The sequence below is a fragment of the Montipora foliosa genome, chromosome 5, assembly GCF_036669935.1.
Source record: "Montipora foliosa isolate CH-2021 chromosome 5, ASM3666993v2, whole genome shotgun sequence".
NCBI lineage: Eukaryota > Metazoa > Cnidaria > Anthozoa > Scleractinia > Acroporidae > Montipora > Montipora foliosa.
Window position 1 is genome coordinate 5,950,293 of NC_090873.1, and position 5,000 is coordinate 5,955,292.

At 41.6% G+C, this 5,000-nt stretch overlaps 1 long non-coding RNA gene across 4 annotated transcripts in view; it reads left to right on the forward strand.

The window, feature by feature from the left end:
* LOC138003466 (uncharacterized) overlaps positions 1-5,000 on the forward strand; it is a 67,593-nt gene that overhangs the window by 4,661 nt on the left and 57,932 nt on the right. For all 4 annotated transcript variants that reach the window (XR_011123563.1, XR_011123560.1, XR_011123561.1 and 1 more), the window contains exon 2: positions 4,095-4,214. This is a non-coding gene — a long non-coding RNA (uncharacterized lncRNA). The remainder of the gene's footprint in view (positions 1-4,094; positions 4,215-5,000) is intronic.

Here is a 5,000-nt window from a genome sequence, read left to right on the forward strand (position 1 = left end):
CCCTGTTTAAGGTGTTCTGTTCCAGTGCAGTGTAGGGCAAAATTAAGGCAGGCCTCATTCCTCTGCATTATGTTGCTGTGATACTGACCTGTCAACAAAGGCCATAGTCTGACCCCTTTGTCCTGCAGTCAAAGCAATCAGTATAAGGTAAGATCCTTCAAGTTGATTTTATCCAGGGGCCAAAACAAAACTCAAGTATTCAAGGACAGTGTGAATTAAAGCAGACCAAATGTTGATACATGTATACTTCGGCACAGGCTTGAGCTTGTTAAACAATCCTTTAAGATATCGGCACACAAGGAAATGCTCTCCCACTGGGGTATGATCTGGAGCATCACTGTCATTCTTGTCAATGCTGGAGACTGCTGAATGGGCTGTATTCAGTGTAGAGTAACAGTTTTACTGATGCCACTCTGGAACAGAGTATGCAAAAAACAATTAAAGTACAACTCTTACAAAGGGATGCAGTGGATCTTGGGACCCTTTAATTTACTACAAAACTGCAACAGTTACCACTTGTTGATGTGTAAACATTGTACTGCTTCTGTGTGTTGGCTCTCCAAGAGAGCATGATGACGTCAACAATGTCTGGCAAAATTTCTGAGTTCTGAAGGGATTGCCTGATAATTTGAATACCAGCAGCTGCACCTGTTGGTGAAGTGGATGGGGGTCATCCAGAGTTGGATGGATGAGATTCTGAGGTGAATCTTTCATAAGAAGTGGTGTGTCGATTAGTAGGCTTAGTACATCTGTGAAATATATAGCTGGGTTGTCCACATAGGCATTGCCAGGATTCCTGATGTCTGATCACAAGCAATCTTTTGCACACATCTAGAAATAAGGCAAAATGGGGCGAAAGCATAAATTAAAGAAAATCGGTGATCACTCCTTGGGAAAGGCATCCACAAACTTTGAAACTTTGCCCTTGGGTCTGGTTTCCTCAAGACTTAGTCCTCTAGTCTACATGAGTATCAAGCCTGCTGGGAAAGAAATCTACTGTATGTCTGGCTTGCCAAATGAGGAAGCTATACTCTCAGATACTGAAACTGAAAGCATCTATTCAAGGTTGAAGTTAAAATTTTAAGACAACTGATCAGCAACAACATTGCTGGACCCTGGGATGTACATGTAGGCTGCAGATAACCAGATATCATTACTGATAAAAGGTGAAGTCTGCTTACGAGTCTAGAAGGCCCATCAGGCCGGCGCTTATCTCCAGTTTCTGTAGCATGAAGCGCCTAGGAGTATTTCTACTCCCCCCTGGATGGGATGCCAGTCCATCGCAGGGTTACCCCCAGCATTAAATTCGCTGGTACCCATTTATATACCTGGGTGGAGAGAGGCACCGTGAGAGTAAAGTGTCTTGCCCAAGAACACAACACAATGTCCCCGGCCAGGCCCCGAACCCGGACCACTCGATCCGGAGTTGAGCGCCTTAACCATGAGGCCACCATGCCTCCCCATTCCCAAATTTCTTTAATAAGGGAGTTGCATTCTAATGTTCTAAATCCTGGCCCCTTAGAGTTAATATAGGAAACAACAGAAGTGACTTATCAGTCATACTTAAATGTGTAACTCTCACATGAATATGACTCCTTCCACTATAAAGCAGGGAGGACATGACTAGACTAAGTTTAACTGCTAACAACTCCAGGTAATTTAACATTTGATTCTATTTTATTCATATAGATATTTGCACACTATAAATTTTTAAATTATTATTAAATTATTATTATTATTATTTAATGTGTTTATTTATGTGTTTATTGAATGACTCACACTCAAACCACATGCCAGAAGCACCCCACCCTGTGCATCGATATAAACAACCACATCTGCATTACTCTTCATTCTCCTAGACGCTGTCTGTATACGTTGTATCAGCAGACCACCAGCAAACCTCTTCCAAACTGCTGTGTCTCTAGGAAGCAGTGTTGATGCTACCTTCCCAACACTTTCGTCCATGATTGTAGATTGTCAAATTGCTGCACAACTTGTAAGGTGGCTTCTTCACATTCTAGTTAACTATCTTCCAAATAAAGAGAATCATCAAATGAATGTAGCCTGAGCAGGTGCACCCAAGCTGAATACACCTGTAGCTAAAAAAGGGCTTCCAATTTTTGGTGAAAATTCTAGGACTTCTACACAATCCCATGGGTAGGCTGGTGAAGGCATACAACTGATCTCTCCAACGAAAAATTTATTTCAAATACCGGTATTTCTGATGTTCTTCAACAATAATAATAATTATGCATCTTTAAGGTCACAACCTGGCCTCATAAACCTGCATGATAGCTGTTTTTAAAGTAACTGTTTTGAAATGATGGTGCACCGTACCTGTAGGTTACTGACTCATTTAGTTTCTTTATAGGTTAAATATAACCCTGCGAGAGCTATCTTTGACTTTAGGACACATAAAGATTGGAGATAGAACCTGGGCATCCTCATAAGAGGATAACGTAACATTATTCCTTTTAACAGACGTCTCTCAACATCTAGAGCTGAAAAAGAACAAGAAGGCCTACACTGTAGAAACACTAGTACCTGCGTCAGGTACTGGTCCCCCCCCCCCCCCCCTCCTCAAAAACCAGCCTATGATTTGATACAATTAAAACCATTGACACCTGAACTGCCCTGGGCCACCCCCACTGATGAGTAAAATCATCTGGCATTAGACAGAGTAAAATCTGTGAAGTCCCACTCCTAGGAGTCAATGGGTTAAATGCTGAAAAAGAACAGGAAGGCCTAGAAACACTAGTGGTTAACATCCACTCCAAAACTGGGTTAAATGTGTTTAAATAGCCCCATTTAACCCATTGACTCCTAGGAGTGGGACTTAACAGATTTGACTCTGTCTAATGCCAGACGATTTCACTCATCAGTGGGGGTGGCCCAGGGCAGTTCAGGTGTCAGTGGTTTTAATTATATCAAATCATAGGCTGGTTTTTGAGGAGGATGGGAGGGGGGGGGGGGGACCAGTTGCTGAAGCCTTTGACACCCGAACCACCCTTGACTGCCCTTATTGACAAGTAAAATCGTCCAGTGTTAGACAGAGTAAAATCTATTAAGTCCCACATCTACCACTCCCACTGACTGAGCTACAAGGTCAGACGGGAACAGGTCATGAGAATTTAAGATTTCATTGTTACGGCAATGAATATGTAAAAAACAACGTTAGCCGTGTGCACTTATATTTCAACAGACTCAACTATTAGAGGGCAATGTGAAGTGCTAGTTTTCTACCCAATATGAACCATGTGAGCGTTAGCCCTACTAATGGAAATGGGCCCACACAAAGACAGAGGAAAACTCTGATCAGGGTGGGAATTGAACCCACCGTTGCTCTACTGACTGAGCTACAAGGTCAGGTACATTTTCATTGCTGTGACATTGTACAAATGAAATCAGTGTAAATTCCCACGACCTGCTCCTGTCTGATCTTGTAGCTCAGTCAGTGGAGCAGCGGTGATCTAACCCGAAAGTCGTGGGTTCAATTGCCACCCTGGTCAGACTTTTTCTCTGTTCCTTGTGTGGGCCCATTTCCATTAGTAGGGCTAACGCTCACATGGTTCACAGCTTTATTGGGTATAGGAACTCAAAACATATATCTTGTACATTAACAAGAAAAAAATCTATGTATTCATGAAGACAACAGGAAAGCAAAAAAAAAATTGCAAACAGTGGGGCAGGTGCACACAGAACAGATGCTTGTAAGGCACTACCCCTAAAACCCGAAATTTCTTGATCCAATTGAACTGTTGAATGGCGCTGTTACACCGGACAAGGCTTTCGAGGCCATGTTCTATTTGCATGGTTCATTTTATTTCACACTGGTTATTGGTGTTATTAAAAAGTTATGAATCAAAATCTAAGGTTCTATTGAATAATGAAGTAACTTAAGGTCCTTAAGTAATTAAATTGCAGTTATTACAGTATGAGATGTGTGGGGTGGCCAAAGTAGCAAATGCTTTCAAGTTGGCCACCAAAGGTAGTACAAGGTGTTTTAATGTGCTATGTTGTAGAAACCAAGCTTCCTGATTATTTTGTTCCACTTTACTCATTTCATTGTTTTGTTTTTTTACCATTCTTTACAGGTTCAGCTGCTTTTGGACATGTATAGAGCGTACTTTGCCCAATTGTTTATCCGTAAACTTGTTCAAGTCCAAACTTACTTGGAATATCCAAACACAGTCGAAATTAACTTTCTAACAAAGGTAATGTCAGAATCTCTTATCCTTTGTAAGGGTCACAGAGTAGTTGTGGTAAGCCAATCACATTCTCCATTTTTGTATTTGAAGTGTTGTGAGAGCCAACAACATTACTAGTTGTAACGAAATCTACTCAATCACAAGACACAAACAGACAATCATGTTTATCAGCCTCCTTTCTTTGCCACTGTGCATGCTCATTAAAACTGCTACCATGTACTACAATCATTATGTATAAAGTTCAAACTTCAATAACACAACATCTCCCTTTTTAAGAGTTGCTAACAAATTGAAACAAACTCAGGTAGGAGGCAAACTACATGAACCTGCAAGGGGCTTGAGACAAAACATCTAACACCAACTGGATCCAAAAGTTGACTACATGTATTAAGTTAGGCAAGCCCAATACTCTCTTTAAGTTTAAGAGAGAGTCTTATCGGTCTCTTTGGTCTTGAAGGAATACAATGTACAAGGTGCAAGGTGATGGGAGAGACTTCACAGGTAGTGACTGGCTTGTTAGCGGACACTGGTTCCTTGGCCTTAGGGACCCAAGGCTCATTTCCTGGAATTGCTGTAATGCATGAATGCATGGTTTCATCTTTACCTCAGTCCATTTCCACTATGTAGGATCTTGGCGTTTTTGTTGTACCTGCGACTGTTCTCAGACTGGTAACCGCTTGTGTGTTTTCCTCTAGTACTTTGATCAAACGTACATAGGGTGCCAGCTTGAGTGGCTTCAGTGGGGCAGTTCGTTGTCACTGATTGAATAGCCTTACTCTCTCGTTCTCTTTG